Consider the following 22,529-nt stretch of genomic DNA (forward strand, 5'->3'; position numbering starts at 1 on the left):
AAAACCTCAACGCTTCCAAGGTTACCTGGAGCTTGTGCCAGATTTATGCCTTTTAGTCCAAGTGTCAGAAAGGTGAATACAAGCAAGCAGTCACTTACCACCATGCAGGTTAAACCACTTGGAAAAATAATAATCTGTACCATTCTGACAATAATTTGACTGCTCTTCTACATTTAGAAGCTTGTTCAGGACAACAGTAATATTTTACATAGAAGGAGTTCTGCAGCATCTTAAAAACGAATATGTTTATTGTAATATAAGCTTTTGCACACATTGTGATATGCATGTAGTGTACTCTCAGATGGCAGGTGTGTGTGGACACCCACCCACAACAATGCAGAGAGGACAAGAAGATTGTAAACAATGAAGCCAAAAGGCCATGAAATGTATGGAATAACCATAGACAGGTCACATGCCAATGCAAAGATGAAATATATAGGATGAAATCTGGGTCACCCACAAACAAGCTTCCAAATATCTAAGCCCAAAAGCAAAATATTATCTTTGACACTTCAGTCAAGCAAACAGCATGCAAGTGTCAGCACACAGAAATACGTGAAGATGCAGCCAACTGAAGAATCCCTTGTATTGTCAAAAATGTGTTTTTATGTAAAATATTATCTGATGATTTGAGAAAGCTGACTTAATTCAGCCTTTTTTAAAAATCCAAACCAACCACAGAACTATCACTGTAGGAAAAAACCCCACCAAGAATTCAAATGGCATTTACTATGGCTTGGAGTCTGACTAGGGCTGTGCAGACAGACAGGATCCTTCCATTAATGACTAGAACCAAGATGCAATGGGAAATCATACCAAAAGTAGGGGGGTTGCCCTTCCCCTTGCAGCTGCCAGCACTGCATCTCATTCTTCTCAATCCTCCAGAGCACATCTAATACCCTTGTAGAGCCCAGTTAGCAAGCTGAGACCTCAAGGCCACTTGACCACTGCTCTTGAATGGACAGCTAAAAGCAAAAGAGATATGGATATATTTCCAGTACATTCCCCCCTCCCCCGAAAAGGGACAATGACACAGATACATTGTGGTTGTGACTGTGATAATGTGTTTGTGTAGACTCTCCACTTAGCAGGCTGAGGTCAGTTGTGTAAGCAGAGTAGCAGAGGATGTGAGCATAGGTGCAGGCTGTGATTTGCTGACCTGAAGGTCTTGAGATCTGCCTTAGGTCATGACATTCACCTGGGTCCCACGTTATGGCACCCAGGTATCACTGGGAATGGCCATAAGTGTTATGCTAGGTAGTTGGGGTTCAGTTAATGAAGAGGATTATGTTACAGTGTTGGGGTTAGCCAAACTAAATTGCTTTGTACTAATATCACTGGGGGCAACCTTCAAGAATTACTTTGCTTGCTCTGTGGGCAAACATGAACACTTCCTCTAGTTTTAGTTCATAAGCTAAGCTCTACCTTAAGTTTCCTCTAGATTCCAGAAATCTTTTGAGTAACATTCCTCTTCAACTAGGCCTTGGGCTGATTAATATTCTACAGCCTTTTAAATGTATCTGTGAGAAGGGCGAGATTGTTTTGTTGTTGTTTTGTTTTGATCATTTACTTGTTTTTATCCTGTATTTTATTCTGTGAACTGCCCTGAGATCTATTGATGAAAGGTGGTAGGTAAGGAAACAAAAAAATAAATGGTGACAAGGGGGAAGGGGACAATCAGTGAAAGCTATCTCTCTACTTTCCACTGATACGAGCACCATGTGATCAGAACTCTACTCCTGCTCATGGAGTTGACTCAAGCTTATTTCTATGGAACACTAATGAAGAGAAATAACATGTTAGGGGAGATAGATCAAAAAAGAAACCCTGAATTATATAGGCCAGTGGTTCCAAACTGGTGGTCCGCAGACCCCAGGGGGGTCTGGAAAACCCACCCAGAGGGCACATACCCACCAACTGTGTGAGACATCCTGTTTGGGGGGAACACACAGAAACGCACAAGATCGCAACCACATGCATGTCTCATGCAAGATCACAGCACCCAAAAATGTGTGTTTTGGGGCACCATGCTCTCACGTGAGTCATGTAACTTGCACAGGAGCGCAGACTGGTTTTGTGCTGCTCATTTTGGAGGGTATACTGGCACCATTCACATAACAAAAACTACCACAGAGATATCAACATATTCAAAATTAAGGGGTCCATGGCTTGGCTTTCGAGTCTGCTATATTTAGCTAATTGGGAACCACTGGTATAGGCCATTGAGTAGACTCAATAGTCCAGCACGTACCTGGGAAATAATAGTAGGTGAAGTAAGCATATTAATCAGTTGAATGGAAAGACTTTCAGTCACAGGACAGATAACAGTTCACTGAAGTAGTCTCCAAGGCCTTTCCAGGTTTATACTTCTAGCCGTGGGTCCATGTGCTGTGCTAGAGACCTTAAAAAAAAAGCTGTGATGAGATTGTAGTAAAAGAAAGGCACATCAGTTCTTCTATGCCCTTTTGCCACTTCTCATAACTAACAGTTCAGTGATTTAAAATATTATGGAAGATCCTGTTTCACTTCCTTATAACAATTAAGGGAGTGATCCTATGCACATAAAACTGGCATGAAGCAAGCCACTGTAAGTTAAGCCACTGTAAAGTTACACCAGGGCCAAACTTGGTTCAGCAGCAGGACTACTGATGGCTGAGCTGGCTTCAGCCTGGCAGAGGGAAAACAAGGCTTTAAAATAGTGTTTGAGTTACAGAACCCTGTTTGCCATCTTAACTTATGCCAGATTCCTAGATAATGTGAGTGAGCAGAACAGGTTTAGGAACCAACCTAAATCTACTCCTCTACAGTTCCCCAGAACACTCCTTTTTCAGGGCTTAAGATCCTCCAGGCTCAGCTCAGAAGGGGGGTGGAATATGCAGGAGATCCACTGGATCCTAACTTACTCATTCCAGTGGATCTTGCTCCCTAATCATATGACATGAGATGTTTCCCAGTTCTTAATTTTTAATAATAATTTCTTAATCTTCCATCAAGCTAGCTTTTGAAATTAGTAAAGTTCAAGCTTTTAGTCCGAACACTGCACACTTTGGCGGGGGGGGGATGGAAAAAAATATTTTGTGCCCTGCCCTCTCTCATTGGGCAAAGGGGTGCTGAACCAAGGGAAAACTTGGAAAACCAGTTTTAATTCAACGGATACCACCCAATGCCTACAATTTAATGCAAGAGAAGGCAACACAAAAAACAGCAATGGAGCAGAGGAATTAAAATGCAAACATCATTAAGCATAGCTAGACAAGCATTTGTTTGGATTGGTTTAGGTGTAGTCAAGACCTGAAGCAAAAGGATTAACTGAAGGACATCTTAAAGTCACTTCTAGCTGCATGTTTAAAGGAATCCCCCTTTTGAGGTGAAGATAAATAGACCTTTGGCAATGGCATTTCAGGAAAGATTCATGCTGTGGGTGGAATTAAATAAGATAAAAATCCCTTGCCTGAAAAGAGAAAATAGTACGTTAAATAACACGCACACGCACACACTTAGGGACAAGTCATCTTCTTATTGATCTTTGCAAAATTATTTTGATGTCTCAAGTTCTCAGGTGTTTTGCCTTGGCAAGGACTTTGGCTAGTGGTGCCAGAACTGACAGTTATAAGGAAAACACTTGTCATTTGAACTTGCAACTCTGGGGGCATGCAAACCTCAAAGTCCTCTGGTTTTCATGCTTCCAGTTTACCCTTCTGTGACAAACGCATGTACTTCTGAAGCAGGAAATCTATACAATGGGATGCATTTGTCCTCTTCCTTTTTCTTTCTTTCTTTTTTAAAGCAGCAAACAGAATCAAACTTACAGTTTCCATCTCTAATTGGAATAGCACAGCTAACATCTTGTAGAGGGGTACTTTGAAAACATAGCATTAAAACTGAAGCAAAGGCAATTAACATCCATGGTCATCCTGAAACTCTTACCATCTAGCTTCTTTGAATTATCCCATTTTTCCTGTAACCTTTAGGGCATCCTTGTAAAATAGGCTAGTATTATTAATCCTATTTGAAGCTCAACATAAAAAAACTAAGATCATGGCCACTGGTCCCATCACCTCCTTGCAAATAGAAGGGGAAGAAATTGAGGCAGTGAGAGATTTTACTTTCTTGGGCTCCATGATCACTGCAGATGGTGACAGCAGTCACAAAATTAAAAGACGCCTGCTTCTTGGGAGAAAAGCAATGACAAACCTAGACAGCATCTTAAAAAGCAGCAATATCACCTTGCTGACAAAGGTCCGTAGAGTTAAAGCTATGGTTTTTCCAGTAGTGATGTATGGAAGTGAGAGCTGGACCATAAAGAAGGCTGATCACTGAAGAATTGATGCTTTGGAATTCTGGTGCTGGAGGAGACTCTTGAGAGTCCCATGGACTGCAAGAAGATCAAACCTATCCATTCTGAAGGAAATCAGCCCTGAGTGCTCACTGGAAGGACAGATCCTGAAGCTGAGGCTCCAGGAAGAGAACTCCCTGGAAAAGACCCTGCTGTTGGGAAAGATTGAGGGCACAAGGAGAAGGGGACGACAGAGGATGAGATGGTTGGACGGTGTTCTCGAAGCTATCAGCATGAGTTTGACCAAGCTGCGGATGGCAGTGGAAGACAGGAGTGTCTGGCGTGCTCTGGTCCGTGGGGTCCATGGGGTCACGAAGAGTTGGAGATGACTAAATGACTAAACAACAACAAAATTAATCCCATAGTGTGGATTGTGTGACACCTGACAGCAGGAGACAACAACCTTTCAGAGACTCTGCCTATTTCCACTCTGTGTCAGTCAGCATAGCTAATCCTGCATAGTATTGAAGAAGCTTCTAAAAAAACCTTCAAAGAATTTAGAGAAAGTAAAAAAGAATGTGAAAAAACTAAAAAGGAGATAGAAGAATTCAGAATAACACAAAAAACCACTTGGGACGCTCTGGCAATTTTGCAGATGCAGACCAAGGGAAAAACACACAGACTATCTGGGGTCCTGGGGCCCCAGAGGAAAATACACAAACAAAGATGATTAAGGAACTGGCCACTTGGTTAGATATGGAGGAAGAAGAAATAATATGAAACACAGAAAACATATTCAGATTGAAATCTAAAAAAGCTAAAGCCAACAAGTGGCCGGGAGATTGCCTAATTACTTTTATTTCTAATAAATTAAGAAAGAAGATTTTGCAGACAAGAGGTCAAAGAAAATTTAAAATTGAAGGAAAAGAGATCATAATTTTAAAAGAAATTCCTCCCCGCCTACTGAAAAAAGGAGATAAATTCCAGTTTCTGGCCAAAGCTCTTAAAGCGAAATCAATATGTCAGACCACTTTTCATGTATGCAACAACTGCAGCCAAAATTCTGGTAGCAAGGAATTGGAAAAGTGAAAAAAAATTACTACAATAACCAAATGACAGGTCGAAATGATAGAGTGTTCACAGTTGGCTAGGATGACAGGGAGAAGTAGAGGAAACCCGACTCAGAAGGTAGATAAAGAATGGAAAATATTTAAAGAATATTTGAAAAAATATTGTAATAACAAAAATCTCCTGGCAGATTATGACTGATATTCGTAAGAAGTAGGTGATAAACAATTAAGCATTCTGGATAATAACTAGGAAAACAAAACAATAGTCTGATGCTGTGTGTAAAATAATCAGAATAAGCAACAGTACAATGGGTTTAATCGGAAGTCAATTTTATTTCTTCTTAATCTTTTCTTTTCTTCCTTCTTTTTTCCTTTTCTTCGTTCTGTAAATTAGTTAACGGTGATGTATACAATGTATAGCTGTGTTCTGTAGTATACTATGGAGTGATGTGGTTTGCTGTGTAATTAAATATTGTTTGCCAAATAAACTTTAATTTTAAAGCAACAACAACATAATAACCAATACAACTTCCTTTTGAACAACTTTGTATTTAAACAAAGTCTGAGATACACAGGAAATTGAGCCGCCTATAGATAGAACTACAACCTTGCCATACCAATCTTATTGGACAATTGCAGAGAGCATGCCGTAGTAGAGGAGGAAACAAGTTTGTTCCCTCTTCCATGTGACAGCCCTTGATATATTTGAAGATGGTTATCATATCTTGAAGAGCAAAAAAAAGGACAGCCCAAGCCACTGCCATCCTGAGCTGGATGGGCATGTTGGCCCCCCAAAAGTGGACATGTCTTGGATTTCTCGGTTGTAAGGCAACCCCACATTAGGGTTGCCGGTACATTTTCCAAAAAAAACAAACAAATGCAGCCACACAGGTTTTTAGTGCTCCTAGTTTGGGTTCCTGTATATTTTTCCCTTGATGGTCAATAGCAGGCTTAGAATGATAGAATCACAGAATTGTAGAGTTAATAATAATAATAATAATAATTTTTATTTATACCCCACCCTCCCCAGCCAAGGCCGGGCTTAGGGCGGCTTACAAGCAATAATAAAAACAAGTTGAATGATTACAACTTAAAAACAAAATTAAAATACAACATTAAAATATTGAAACATTAAAATATTAAAATGTAGCCTCACTGCAGAAGGAGAAGGAAAGGAAAAAAGAAAGAGAGGGAGGGAATCAAATTGGCTCCAAGCCAAAGGCCAGGCGGAACAACTCTGTCTTATAGGCCCTGCGGAAAGAAATCAGATCCTGCAGGGCCCTGGTCTCATGAGGCAGAGCGTTCCACCAGGCCGGAGCCAGTGCTGAAAAGGCCCTGGCTCTGGTCGAAGCCAATCTAACTTCCTTAGGGCTTGGGACCACTAGGGTGTTGTTATTTATGGACCTTGAGGCTCTCCGTGGGGCATACCGGGAGAGGTGGTCCCGTAGGTATGAGGGTCCTAGGCCGTGAAGGGCTTTAAAGGTCAAAAGCAGCACCTTAAATCTGACCCTGTACTCCACCGGGAGTCAGTGCAGCTTGAAAAGCACTGGGTGAATATGCTCCCATGGCAGAGACCCCGTGAGGAGCCTCGCTGCAGCATTCTGTACCCGCTGGAGTTTCTGGGACAGCTTCAAGGGCAGCCCCAAAGTTGGAAGGTATTAAGACCATTGCACAAAATAGTTGGGCACACACCTGTCTCCATCAAGATGCAGTCTCAGTCAAAATTGCTGCCTCCCTCTAGGCACTTAAGCTGACACATTCATGCATTTCTCACATCACACCTGATGAAGCTGCTTGATTCTCTAAAAGGCTCATATCAGCACAGCAGAGGATTGTGAGCCTCTTTTAGGTCTGTCTAGCACCGAGCCATGTGCAGTGGTAGGTAGACAGTTGCAAAGCTGTGGGCAAGCAAGCAGTGGGAGTGGCCTGGGGTGCTTGTGGTGATTCACACATGCGCACAGACTCCCTCTTACTCTCTCTCTCATGTTAAAAGTACCCTCCTTGTATACTGTCCACATCATCATAATTGTACAATGTGCGCTGGGGGTGGGGAGCATCAGCTGCATGGGGAGAAAAGCACACAAGGATGACCTTCCCCACATGCCCCCTCCCCAACACAGCCATACTTCCCCACAGAGCCGGCTTTCCCATAGGGCTTAGTGGTGCGTCGCGCCAGGGTCTCAGGGGTGCCCAGCAAGTGGGGGAGCTGCGCAGCTTTGCCAGTGGCCTCCCCTTTCCCTGCATGCCCTCCAGCTGTGCCCCGACAACCATCAGGCTGGTGGGGTGCAGCTTCCCTCCCAAGCCTCTACGGGGATCGCTCTCCTGCAGTGGCATGGGGGAGAGTTGCACCCTCCCGGATATCTGGCAGTGCGCAGCTATGGCCATCCCAACACTATCCATGGTAATTTGTGGGCGCTGGGCGGATATTTGCACCCCGGCGCCACATCTGCTAAAGACGGCCCTGCTTCCCCCAGTCTGCCAAGTGACATTGGCAGCAAGATTTGGCAGTTGGGGGATTTGGCCACAGAGACAACTGGGACACTCAGGCAGGCTGCTCCGAATTGCTTCTGAGGGCTGCATGGGGCTCAGTTTTAAAGGCTCGGTGAAAACAGGGCCACATTCCATCACTGAGCTGCTTCAGTAAGAAACAAATTGCTTGTCAGTCATTGCTTCACCCCAGTCAAAGATAACACCCCTTGTGTTCCATTCATTCCATGACAGAAAAAATACAGAATTTACAAGAAGGAGCTGTAATGCCGAAAGAGAAGAACAATGGAAAGGTTTAAGTGTGATTCTGCTCTCACCCACTGCCTTTCATTGCACTTGATTTTAAGTCATATTATTACTAAACCAGTGTAGGATTTTTCAACAAAAGAGAACAGCCCAGGCTTTATTTGCATCTCTGGGAACCTGCATTTTAGGAAAAACATGTCTTTCAGGAGCAAGCAGTGATTACCAATTAGTTGCATTATCTTTTTGTCAGTGTTTCTCAACAGGTAGTATCTAAATAGGCATAAATGCATCTCTGAAGAATAAAGACAAAGGAATAAACACATAGGTAGAAATGTAATTTCACTGATTAAGTACCTTTTACTCAAGAGCTTGCAGAGTAAGTGCCTGATTGAAAAGCCTTCCTTCTGATGTTAATGGGCCATTTGTCAAACATTATTATATAGTAAATGATGGCCACTGTGTAGTCAAGTGCTTAGAAGTTACTTCTAAATGCTGATGCCCCTACCAAACACACACACACAGAGTAAACACATGGAAATATTGGGTCAAACCACGATAGTCCAGTGTTTGTGCTTTCAAAAGCAAAGGGGGGAAAGAAAAGAGATTTAACATGTATAATTTCAAAATGCATAGTTATGAAACTTTTTTGTTTATCAACAAAAAATAAAAATATTAAAAAATCAAAACAATTTAGCTAGATGTAATCCTAGGTTTCATTTTACAGAGGGAAGGGAAAGATGAGTGTAGTTAGTTGGGTACTCTGGACTTTCAGTTGATTTCCAAAGGCTTAAGGAACAATGAGTTGTAGCCAGGATATATGTTGGGGAGACACACACCTGTCATTATCTTCTGTCTGGCTCTGTCTAGCAGATTCAGGATGAAATGTATCAACAACAGTTGTTTTAAATTACTTTCTTTTGACCCCAAGTACTCAGAAAATCTGTCAAAATCTTCAGTCATTTGAAAACTAGGAAGTTAAATATAAAATTAACATCAGGGAGTACCTTTCATGAAGTTAACACAAAATTGCAAAGAATGGACCTTTTTTTTCATCTTATTTTTTAAAAACGTAAAACTAAAACAAGTTTGCTTGGACTTGCTAAAAAACCTTTCAGCAGATCCTTCTCAAATTCCTCTTTTCTATTGCAGTTTTTCTGTCCACACTAAGTAAGCAAAGCCCATTGAGCTGCTCCCCTGTCATTGTCAACCTTAGCCAGGTCTTTACTCTCTGCAAGGTACTGAATGACTGCTCCAGGGTACAAGTCGTGCCTGGCTGAGCAAGAGAGGTGAGCAGAGCCTTTTTTTTTTGTGGCAGGGTAAAAGATTTCTGCCTCTTTTATTAAAACCGGGCTGCCTGTGACAAGAAGAGTCAGCTCATGGAATCTACTATTCAGTCAAATTGCCAGTTGCGTCATTAGAATGTGCCACAACATCATCCAAGTGACCTCACAAGCATTTCAATTTCAAATATTCTGATTATTTCTACATTCAGTTAAGTATTTTTATTTATTTACTTGATTTAGGGGGGCAGCTGCCCCCTTCCCGCCCCCTGGCTTCTCCCATGTAAGGAACTACTGGTCAGAACAGAGTCCAACATGGGTGTACTTTCATAAAGGTGAAACATGGAAGGCAAAAATGACTACAATTCCAACAAGAAAAAAAAGTGGGAGACATCTAAAGAAACATCTCGAGAAAACAGTGCCCAGCCTGATGAGCTGCATTCAAGGGTACTAAAGTAGCTTGTGGATGTAATCTCAGTGCCTCTGTCTATAATCTTTGAGACTTTTTGGAGAATAGGTGAGGTGCCTGTGGACTGGAGGTAGGCAAATGTTGTCCCCATCTTCAAAAAGCAAGAAAAAGAAGACCTATGTAACTACTGACTGGTCAGCTTGATGTTGATACCAGGAAAGGTCCTAGAACAGATAGTTACATGGAAGAGGGAACAAGCTTGTTTTTCCCTATTCTGGAGGGTAAGATTTGAACCAATGGCTTCAAGTTACAAGAAATTGTCAGTAAGAGCTGTTTAACAGTTGAATGGTCTTCTTCAGGGGGTGGCGGACTCTCCTTTATTGGAGATTTTAAAGCAGAGATTGGATGGCCACTTGAAATTGTAAGAAAACAGTTGAAAGAGAGCAGTGGCCCAAGTTCACTTAAAAGGGAATTAGAGGAAACTGGAACTCAGTACTGCTGGAGAAGTTGGTGACCCTGGTTTATTTTCACAGTTTGTTAATTGATACTAAGCCAGAGTAGCCTACTTTGGATGTAATGGGGAATGCTGACTAAATACAAGCCGGGGTCTTCGTGTTAAAGCCAGCTCATGACAAGACAGGAGAAGCAATGTTACAGAGATTAGCACTATTTATTTCTTAAGTCAGTACTTATCTGTGGCTGTCACTGTCCTGGCTCCCATTCAGAGCACAACCAGGGAGCTTCCTACCTGAGGGTTAAGGAAGAGGTCTTCACTGAGGCAGAGTAATGGTCAGGCTCGGCAGCAGGTAGTGAGTCACGGAAACTGGAGCACTCAGGCTAATTGATGGGAAAGGGAAGATTACCTGGGCTAGAAACAGCTGTCCAAGTTTAAGGAGTCCAGGATCAGTGCAAGGAAGTCAGAACAGTACAGAAACCATGGAGTTGCCCCAATGGCTTGGCAACCCACTCACCCAACTTTTAAAGGCAAGGCAAGGAGAGCTTGCTCACAAGAGTCCTGTGCCTTGTGAGAAGGTTGAGTGTGTAGTTGTGCGCACTCAGGCTGCCCCACCCTCAATGGTTAGCTGACACCTTCCCTGGATTCCACTGATGCTCTCCTCTCATCAGAAGGGAAAAGGAGAGGCAGTCCCACCCTCCTGCCATTTCATCCTCCTCTTCCCCTTGTTGACTGTGATGAATGAGCATCCCTACTGAGACGGTTCTGGATTTGGCTCAGATTTCAAAATGTGTTACTTTATTCTTTTCTTTTATTTTTGTTGCTCATCTTCTTAAAGGTTAAACAACAACACATATGCAACAGCAAAATCCGCAACAACTATGATGCAGCACAGAATTTAGCCAAGTGATACAACATATAAAAGAAAAAGGAAAAAGAGACAGCATCCAGATTATCCAATACAAAAATAAATAAATATAGCACAATATCTGTTAGAAAGTATTTTAGCACTATTTTGCTATTGTGCCAAAATTTGTAACTTTCTTACAGTTCTCAAATGTTTTTAAAAACCAAATCATTTTATTCAAGCTGAGTGCCAATTGGTCTAGGTTTTTCTGTTGCAGATTTTGCTTGTCTAAAATGTAACTTTTGATTTATTTTTTTTAAAAAATCAGCAACATGACAGAGACTTGTGAGATAACTCTTTGTTTTTTGCAGCATTCCTGTTTAATTCATGGTTTTGCCTGACATATGCTTAGTGAAATACAGGTGTGAGAACTGCACTTAGATGTAATTTGACATACCCATCATGTCCATTATGCAGACCCAGTAAAATCCATTATGTCAGCGCATATGTTCTATAACTTGCTGAACTTTCATCAAAGCATAACCAAGTAAGCTCATCATTCAAGGTATTGCAGCTGAGTGAGTCAAAACACTGGGTGTCCATTTCATGGTAATTATTCAGCTCATATGTAGAGCTAACATACTGGTGTTATTTATCTTTGTTAGTTAAAAAAAAATATAGGCCACCTTTATGAGAAAAACTCAATCAAGGTGTATTATACAGCAACAGATAAAAGTACAACTCCAACTATAATAAATAAAATAGAAATTATTGTGAGAAGGAATGAGATTATGAATTGTAGCATTCCTCCCATGATTTAATGAATCAGTTTCAAGATATTAATAAATGCCTTAATGCAGTGGTTCTCAAAGGGTGTGACACGCCACACCAGTGTGGCAGGGGAGTGTGGCAAGTGTGGTGGGAAGATTCAAGGACAATCAAAGAAATATTTAAATATTTCATTGTAGGATGGTATAGCATCAATTGTTTGTTTGTTTGTTTGTTTGTTTGGCTATACAACCGTTTCCACACCTCTCTTCAAGAGCATTGGCTATTCTTCTACAGTGTTCCGTGACATATTGTTGTGAACAGGGATTTTCAACTCTGACAAATATGGAAGATCAGAAAAGAGAAAGGCTTCTTTGTATTGATGAGATTAGAGTTTGTTTGTCTCAAATTAGACCTAATATGATTGAGATTACATGGCAAAAGCAAGCTCACATCTTTCACTGAGTTTGTATACATACTTAAGGTAAATATGTAAGAGGCTCTTTTATAAATGTAGTTGGGGAATGATTCATGTTCTTCTGTAACTGCATTGTTTTATATTTTCTGTCCCATGGTAATATTATAAAGTAGTTGTGTTCTGGAGATATGAAAGGAACATTTCGTACAAAGATTTCCATAATAAAGGACAAAAGTGGAAAGGACCTAACAGAAGCAAAAGACATCAAGAAGAGGTGGCAAGAACACACAGAGGAATTATACGGATGGCTCGTACACCCCAGGTAGTGTGGTTGCTGACCTCGAGCCAGACATCCTGGAGAGTGAAGTCAAATGGGCCTTAGAAAGCACTGCAAATAACAAGGCCAGTGGAAGTGATGGTATTCCAGCTGAACTATTTAAAATTTTAAAAGATGATGCTGTTAAGGTGCTACACTCAATATGCCAGCAAGTTTGGAAAACTCAGCAGTGGCCAGAAGATTGGAGAAGATCAGTCTACATCCCAATCCCAAAGAAGGGCAGTGCCAAAGAATGCTCCAACTATCGCACAATTGCACTAATTTCTCACGCTAGCAAGGTTATGCTTAAAATTCTACAAGGAAGGCTCAAGCAGTATGTGGACCGAGAACTCCCAGAAGTGCAAGCTGGATTTAGAAGAGGCAGAGGAACCAGAGACCAAATTGCAAACATGCGCTGGATTATGGAGAAAGCTAGAGAGTTCCAGAAAGACATTTACTTCTGCTTCATTGACTATGCAAAAGCCTTTGACTGTGTCAACCATGGCAAACTATGGCAAGTTCTTAAAGAAATGGGAGTGCCTGATCACCTCATCTGTCTCCTGAGAAATCTCTATGTGGGACAAGAAGCTACAGTTAGAACTGGATATGGAACAACTGACTGGTTCAAAATTGGGAAAGGAGTACGACAAGGCTGCATTTTGTCTCCCTGCTTATTTAACTTATATGCAGAATTCATCATGCGAAAGGCTGGGCTGGATGAGCCAGTGTGGTGTAGTGGTTAAGAGCGGTAGTCTTGTAATCTGGGGAACCGGGTTCGAGTCTCCGCTCCTCCACATGCAGCTGCTGGGTGACCTTGGGCTAGTCACACTTCTTTGAAGTCTTTCAGCCCCACTTACCTCACAGAGTGTTTGTTGTGGGGGAGGAAGGGAAAGGAGAATGTTAGCCGCTTTGAGACTCCTTAAGGGGAGTGAAAAGCGGGATATCAAATCCAAACTCTTCTTCTTCTTCTTCTTCTTCTAGCCGGAATTAAGATTGCCGGAAGAAATATCAACAACCTCAGATATGCAGATGACACAACCTTGATGGCAGAAAGTGAGGAGGAATTAAAGAACCTTTTATTGAGGGTGAAAGAGGAGAGTGCAAAATATGGTCTGAAGCTCAACATCAAAAAAACGAAGATCATGGCTACTGGTCCCATCACCTCCTGGCAAATAGAAGGGGAAGAAATGGAGGCAGTGAGAGATTTTACTTTCTTGGGCTCCATGATCACTGCAGATGGTGACAGCAGCCACGAAATTAAAAGACGCCTGCTTCTTGGGAGAAGGGCAATGACAGGCCTAGACAGCATCTTGAGAAGTAGAGACATCACCTTGCCAACAAAGGTCCATATAGTTAAAACTATGGTTTTCCCAGTAGTGATGTATGGAAGTGAGAGCTGGACCATAAAGAAGGCTGATCGCCGAAGAATTGATGCTTTTGAATTATGGTGCTGGAGGAGACTCTTGAGAGTCCCATGGACTGCAAGAAGATCAAACCTCTCCATTCTGAAGGAAATCAGCCCTGAGTGCTCACTGGAAGGACAGATCCTGAAGCTGAGGCTCCAGTACTTTGGCCACCTCATGAGAAGAGAAGACTCCCTGGAGAAGACCCTGATGTTGGGAAAGATGGAGGGCACAAGGAGAAGGGGGCGACAGAGGATGAGATGGTTGGATAGTGTTTTCGAGGTTACCAGCATGAGTCTGACCAAGCTGCGGGGGGCAGTGGAGGACAGGAGTGCCTGGCGTTCTCTGGTCCATGGGGTCACGAAGAGTCAGACACGACTAAACGACTAAACAACAGTTGTGTTCTGTTATAAATCAAGTACTGCTAGGAGTTGTTTCTTTCTGTTTTCCAATGTATTTCTTAGCAATAAAAAATTTGGTGTGGTGCGAGCAAATTTTTATTCTTAAAGTGTGGCCCAGAAAAAAAAAGTTCAAGAACCACTGTTTTAATGGCACTAGAGATTACCTGTCGTAGGGTCCCATTCAGTTAAGAATGCCCTGCCATCAGAATCAGTACAGGTTCCAAATCCCAAGAATTAAAATGCAGAGAGGGCCCAGAAGTCTTAAGTACATTCTGAAAGTATTAAACTGGGGAAAAGCTGGTTCCCTCTCCTTCATAGAACCAATAATTTAGAATATTCTCTGGGTAATAATTTGTTAGATGTTATACTGTCTGTTAATTTTCAAAGTACCATAATACTGAAAGTTAGGAATAATGACCTAAAATATATGGGCTGTGAAATTGGAACAAAGAAATAAAATACATCAATTTGGCCATGGAACTAAACACACTCAAGCAGATCCTCATAACATAATTTAAAAAACACACAGCAAGAACACAAGGACTGCTCAGTGAAAGCCAAATCTCTGATGGTGTCAGTCAGTGACACTTAAAACTAAGCACCTCCGAGAGTCTTGTTTATTGGAAAAGGTTGCACACCCAAAAAAGTAGAATTTTATCTCCCTTTAGAGCAATAAGTCCAGTCAAATCAAGGTACTGTTCTACTCCTTTCTGAACCCTATCCTGAATACATGTTAGTAATTGTTCTCAGATGAAGCATGACCCCAGCTGCTCATGGATAGGCAATATTAAATCCCCACTAATTCACACCTGAAGAAGTCATCAATGAACCTTTGTTAATGAAAACTGAATTCTACAGCCATCTATGTCTTCTTGACCCAGTGCTAATCCTTCTGGGTAACGGGTTTAGAGCTAGAAATTCCTCTCTGCTTCCTTGGACACTTCTCTAAGAAAAAGGAAGTGTTCCTTCCTTCCTTCCTTCCTTTTTCATACTTATCACCCATCTTTCACTGAATGGTTCCAGCACAGGCTTCATAAGACATCACAACTTAAGACAATATGCAATTTGTTAAAAATGTAAGTTAAAATCATAAACACAGACCCTCCAATGTCCCTATTTCCCAGGGACAGTCCTGAATTTACATAAGCCATCCTGGTTTCTGATTTGATTCCAGAATGTCCAGCTTTTCCTTAGGACCTCCCTATTTTCACTGGAGAAATGTTGGAGGGTATGGAGTTATGTGACCCCCCCCCCCAGCCAAGGAGATAAGTAATTATACAGCCCTGTACTGGGCTGCCTTCTAAAGGTTGTAACCTTTAGAAGACATCTGAAGGCAGCCCTGTATAGGGAATATAAACTTTTTTAATGTTCTATTATGGTTTTTATATATGTTGGGGTATAAATAATAAAATTAGTAGTAGTAGTAGTATTGGACATCCCTATTTTCTTCAGAGAAATGTTGGAGGGTATGTAAACAAAACTACAAGAGCGACCATCAGCCTGCTCTTCTAAGAGCTTTGCTTGTGCCTGTGCCATCGAGAAGCCTGTTGATCTTTCCCAGATCTTTCCTAAAGCGCAACTGTGAGCACAGAGGTACCAGGAGAAAATAAAAAGTTGGCATACCTAGTTGCATTATTTTTCTGGATGTTTGATATATCCTGTGGGGCTCAAAACCCCAAGTGCTACCCAAAGATAAAATCATTCACCTCTGTAACAACTTACACTCCGCAGTTGCATTAAGCAGTGCTTTTGTCCAGTTTTCTAATGTTCTTTTCACACTGCAGTATCTGGTGCACTGTGGTGCTGTAGCTTTTTGACCAATATAGCACCACATCACACTAAATTTGGCGTGGTGTGACACAGCAAAAGAACATTATTAGACAATGTCACAACTCCCCCAACCTTTCTGCAGATGCATGCTTGTATACCACCCCAAATTTCATCACTTTACCCCCAACAATGTTCTGAGTAAAAATTAATTTCGGGTGCAATTAACATGGAAATGAGCACTAAACTTGCACTAGATTCCTGGAAATGGCTTTTATGCTGTGTGAATGAACAGTTCAGGAAATGTCGGGCAAACAGAATAAAACCGCCATGCGACTGCAGCTCTGCTTGAACAGAAGCTGTTTGTGGTATACTTTGAAAAGCAGCAACCCTACATTTTGTATAGTTCTATTGAATTCAACCTGCATGGGAAAGGAAGTGTCATCAATTCCCTAATGCAGTCTGCATCCAACATCTGCATTCTTTTGCTCCTTCATGCTTCATGACATATAGAATACAAAAGGCCCATTGTGTTATTTTAATCTAAAAGCTACATCCCAGTGTCAATAAAATTGCTGGCAATTTTTTCAGCAACTCTTTTTCCTATGTTGCTTATGCAAAAAGATAAAAGAAAACAATCTCACTTCAACATCCAAAGTGTATTGAGACAGCATGCTTGAAAATTCTGGCAGAAATAAATGTACTTCGATTAAATTAATATTCCAATAAGTATTATTTGCAAGCCTATAAAAAGGACAACTGAAATAGAGATAACATTATTCCTCTGGATGTGTGTATGTGTGGTACATATCTTTTGCATTCTATAGTTTCAGAGTGCCGTTCTAAAAACCCTATATGTCACTCTATATGTCAATGAGTTTTTTAATGTGTTTCAGCATGCAATGCAATAGTCATGGTCCATTTGTCTGTTGGCATCCTTAGGTTGCTATTACTTCAAAAAGCTTCATTTCTCCTAGCATGAGAAGTCCTAGCTAGAGAAAACAGACAGCCCTCCATCAAAGCTCAATGCAAGTTCCAAGTCTTCTTCATTTGAGTTTCTGAGTTGACTTGGCTGCATATATGGTTAAGGAGAGCATCTGCAATTCATGGGCAGCCAACCTGTGACACAAATTTACAGGAGCAGGAGGGCTTATGCACATGATCAGGCTGCACATCTCAGCCACCTGCCACTCACTCTCCACCACCTCCCCATCTCAGTTTGGCAAAAGGACCCCAAGGCATGGAAGGCAGGTACATTATGAGAGAGATGCCTATGTGATGTACCATGCAGTAGGGTGCCAACATCTCATACTCTGGATCCACTGGTTGCACACCATTGTTATAAAAATCATTTATCCCGTCTTACTACTACTACTACTACTAATAATAATAATAATAATAATAATAATTTATTATTTCTACCCTGCCCATCCGGCTGGGTTTCCCCAGCCACTCCAGGCGGCTTTCAACAGAACATTAAAAACAGAATAAAACTTCAAACATTAAAAACTCCCTAAACAGGGCTGCCTTCAGATGTCTTATAAAAGTCAGATAGTTGTTTATTTCCTTGACATCTGACAGGAGGGTGCCACTATCGAGAAGGCACTCTGCCTGGTTCCCTGTAACCTCACTTCTTGGCCTCAGCATTGGACCTCAGGGTCCAGGCAGAACGATGGGGGTGAAGACACTTCTTCAGGTATACTGGGCCGAGGCCGACCAGGGCTTTAAAGGTCAGCACCAACACTCTGAATTGTGCTCGTAAACATACTGGGAGCTAATGTAGGTCTTTCAGGACCAGTGTTATATGGTCTTGGTGGCCACTCCCAGTCACCAGTCTAGCTGCTGCATTCTGGATTAGTTGCAACCATCCCCTCCTAGTTGTCATGAGGAAGACTTCAGACAGCTCACTTGGCTAATTGCCGAGTGAACCCAGACATGCAGAGAGCTTCTTTTCAGTACTTTTATTATTAGCAAAGAGAAAAACATGGAGACCATGGAATGTACTCCCCTCCCCCTGGCAACTAACTTCCTAGCTCTCAGACTCCCCCTGCTGTCTACGGTGGCTGCTAAGGGAATCCTTCTGTCTCTGTTTGGCAAAATTCTCCTCCCCACTCCCTGGACTTTAATGCCTCTGGACAGTCATGACCTTTTGTTAAATGTATGTGAAAACAAGAGCATCCTCTCTTGTGAATGAATGGAAGCCCTGAACCAGTCTCCTCTGATCTGCTCTCATGTTCTCAGAAGCCACATAACAAGCAGCACAGAGAGACTATGAATGGAACAGAACAACTGACAGCAGCTGCTCTGCAATGACAGGACAAATGAATTGGTTGGCTTTAAATGAAGAACCAGTCAAGGGAAAGTCAATTTCTGGTATAACACCACACAACAGTGATACCTGTGAGTCACCTGAGTTTGAAAGCCTGTGCTGAACAGCTGTTCACTCATAGTATTCTGCCTATCCTGCCTAACAAACTGCAAGACGCTGACATTGTTATGACTGTCACCCAAGTACATTCAATTTATAGAAGATGAACATCTTAAGTTTATGTGCAGAAAGACTTCACCAATCTGCACTATGCTTGTCAAAACATATATGACCAAGGAATCTAACCCCAAGCTGAAGTTGGGGAGAAAAGACAAGTTCACACACCCCTCGGCTAAGAGCCAGGGCATTCTAAACTAAACTGCTTTAGTGGTTGCAAGTTCAGAACAAAAGGTGGTATGAGAAGATGGCCCCCTGTGGCCCCAGAACCTTGGTTCATCTCAGAGGACTGTAGCCTGGAATATGACCTAATGTGTCCTGGGACATATCCCCCCACCCACCTTGACCCTTTTTGTCTCCATGGAGCTCTGCATGGCACAAAACACAGGCATCCTGGCTTTTATAGCAGCGGATGAGCAGAAGGAATAGCAAACTGGCAACTTCCAATAAGTGAGCCTCAAATGTACCTTGGAGATCCATATCCAAGTTCTGATAGCTGGACACTTCCTCCAACTAGGGGTTGAGTCCTTCTCCCTCAAATTATTTATGGCAAGGGTAGCAAGCAGATCAAGGAAATATCGATATCAAAGCTAGCTCTGCCTCTGCCTGGTAGGGCAGAAAAGAGGAGTCATAAAGTCTTCCCAGAACATCAAGAGGCAAATGTTTTCTCTCATCAGATCACCTTTCAGTGATCACAGTACTGTATCTTTTTCACTCTGCACTAACAAAGACAGCTTCCATTAGATTTAAGGCCATGAAGCTCTGGAGAGGGGTCTTTGATGTCTGGTGTTCGAAGCCAAGAGAGACAGAGAAACTTGCAGGCATGCAGCACACCATTCCTGCTTCTGGCTGCTTCTTAAGAACTCCTGCACATCTCCCTCCCTCTAGGGACATGGGGATCCCCAGTTATAACCAGAAAAAGGTATAACAGCTGCTCAACGTGCCGGTATCTCTTGTGCCATCATGAGCAAAGCATATCATGAGCTGAAAGTGTGCATAAAGGCTTGCAGACACATGAACTACAGAAGATTATCCTTTTCATACATTAACTCCAAATATAGCATGCTTTTAATTTTTCATTATAGTCTGTATCTATATCATCTATAGCTATAACTATAGATATATATATATATTCAACATGCAGCTAATGCTCCTACATAATACATCACAAAGGGGGAAAACTCATCCCACTCTTTGCCATTTCTAAATACATAAATACGTAAGTCAGGCTATTAATACTTTGAATTCTATCATAAACTCAGAAAGTGATGGAGTGGGAAGTTGGGCTGCTTGCCTGTAATGCATATTTTTTAAAAACAGAACAGAACTCTTCGTCAGAATTCCCTTGGTTTAAATTATTTCATATAGAGAAAAGGAGTGGGGATGGGAAGAGGAGCATTTTGGATCCAGTCTTGCAGCAGGATTTTTCTACAACAGTGTCTTCTGTTTGTTATGCAAGCTTTTCACTTGGGGCGCAAAGCTAATGAGGAAACACAGAAATTGGGAGCACTGTCATGTACAAGGAATGTCCTTCCATGTAAAGAATGGGATAGTTGAATGGATCCTTACTGTAAACTTGATTAATGTTGTCACTGCCTGAAAAGTGCATCCCCACCATCACACAGAGATGTAGCATGGGGGGGCAGGGGGGCTGTGGCCCCAGGCACACCTTCCTGATAGGGCACAGCCAGGTGCCCACACAACAGGCTCCTCCTGAGAGACAAGCTGTGCCCGGGCCGCGCCTTCAGGGCTGGGGCAATAGTGGCGCTGGTGCCCCTTTTCCTCATGGCCAGCAAAGTGATGCTGGCCTGCCCCCCGCCTCTGGGACGGCATGAGGGAGGGAGGGAGGGGAGGGCACCACACCTCATGCTCTCCTTCACTGTCCAATGACTCATCCCCTAGCCTCAACACTATCTCTACCTCTGTTCCTCCAGCTCCGGGATCCCCAGGGGCTGTGCCCTAGCCCCAGCTGCACCCAGCCCTGCTGCCTCAACTCTGACCATCTTCCCTGAGTACCGCAGGAACAGAGAAGCAGAGGGAAGGTGTGCTAGCCCCAGGGCCATCTTACCCATAGGCTCTAGGGGTGTGGGGCACCCAGGCGCCAGGCTCTCAGGCGCACCAGGCCAAGAGTCTGGGGCCGAGATTTGGAGTCCGGGGATTGGGAAGAGCCGATAGCCGCTGCCAAGCAGACAAGAGCCCATCGGAGTGCCACAGCTCTTCTGCTGCGAGAAGTGAAGCGCTGAGGCAGTCAGTCAGCTCCACCCTTCTGTGCGCCTGGGATTGGCGGAACGTCAAGAGGCCCGCCCAGTGCACGCTGCTCACACGTCACCCAGCTTTGCTCAGTCGCCACCGCCACCTCCTCAGGCTCGACTGTTGTTGCTGAGGTGGCTGGCCAGACCAGCCCTGCCGTGCGTGCCTCGCCGGCCTGCCTTAACTTAAAAAAAAGTTATCAACTTTGGGCAACGGGGGGGGGGGACACACGCTGGGTGGATATTTGCACCCTGGCGCTGCATATGCTTAAGACGGCCCTGGCTAGCCCAGCTCAGCACCAGCGGGCAACAGGAGTCCTGCCACTGCCACCGCCTCCCCCCACAAGCCCTTCCTGGAGCAAAGATAGGGGAGATGGTGGCAATCAAAGTGAGGAGCTTTGGCTGCCCCAGTCACAACCCACCTGCCTGTTGGGATACTGCCAAACAAAATCTATATACAAAGCGGATACTTCCTGTGGGCAGGAAGTACGCAGGCTTGTGACACACAACAGCCTGCTCCCTTTTAAGGAGGAACGGAAATATCCTAACACTGCCACCCCCCATCTTCCACCACTGGCCTGCCTCTCTGCCTCTGCCAGCCAAGGATGCGGCACACGTATGGCCATGCAGGCTCACACGGTACCCACCCAACCTCCAGGCCTGGCTGCACAGCTGCCACTGAGGGACAGCGGGCAGGTGGGTGATGCTGGGGTCCTACAGATTCCTGAAATATGGCAACCCTATCAAATATGTCAAGGGTCATCAGTTGGAAGATGGAGCAAGCTTGTTTTCTCCTGCTGTGGAGCGTAAGAATAAAACCAAAGGCTTCAAGTTACAAGGAGATTCTGACTAAACATCAGGAAGAACTTTCTGGCAGTAAGAGCTGTTCAACCATGGCAGGTAAAAAAAAGGTAAAGGTAAAGGACCCCTGGACGGTTGAGTCCAGTCAAAGTTGACTATGGGGTGCAGTGTTCATCTCGCTTCAGGCCGACAGAGCCAGTGTTTGTCCACAGACAGCTTTCCGGGACATGTGGCCAGCATGACTAAACTGCTTCTGGTGCAACGAACACTGTGACAGAAGCCAGAGTGCTTCTGGAAAACACTGTTTACCTTCCTGCTGCAGTGGTACCTATTTATCTACATACTTGCTCATACTTGATTTTGAACTGCTAGAATGGCAGAAGTTGGGACTCAGCAACGGGAGCTCACCCTGCTGTGTGGATTTGAGCCACTGACCTTCTGACTGGCAAGCCCAAGAGGCTCAGTGGTTTAGACCACAGCAGAGGTTGGGTCGCCATTTGTCACGGATGCTTTAGCTGAGATTCCAGCATTGCAGGGGGTGGACTAGATGACCCTTGAGGTCCCTTCGAACTCTATAATTCTATGCCATGCAAAGCGTTAAGGAGATATTTTAAAAGAAAGTTGCTTACACAGCAGAAGTTTTCATTTTCTCATTTATTTTTAGTAAAGCATTTGCATGCAGCTAGGTTTACTGCTTTTAAGAGCTGTTCTTTTCTGGCTGCATTGTCCTCATTTCAAGGTATGCGCTTAGGTTTTTACAGTGAAAATCCTTTATACTCTCTTTCTAGTGTCGTCAGAAAGAATTTGCATTTCAAGTAAAATAAACCTCCGGCACATGTGGAATTCTAGATT

At 43.1% G+C, this 22,529-nt stretch overlaps 1 long non-coding RNA gene across 1 annotated transcript in view; it reads left to right on the forward strand.

The window, feature by feature from the left end:
- Positions 1-22,529, forward strand: part of LOC307214417 — a 36,215-nt gene that overhangs the window by 8,821 nt on the left and 4,865 nt on the right. Inside the window, exon 2 of the long non-coding RNA XR_013838060.1 lies at positions 9,229-9,365. This is a non-coding gene — a long non-coding RNA (uncharacterized lncRNA). The remainder of the gene's footprint in view (positions 1-9,228; positions 9,366-22,529) is intronic.

Source organism: Podarcis cretensis (genome assembly GCF_951804945.1).
Source record: "Podarcis cretensis genome assembly, chromosome: 4".
NCBI classification, from domain to species: Eukaryota; Metazoa; Chordata; class Lepidosauria; order Squamata; family Lacertidae; genus Podarcis; species Podarcis cretensis.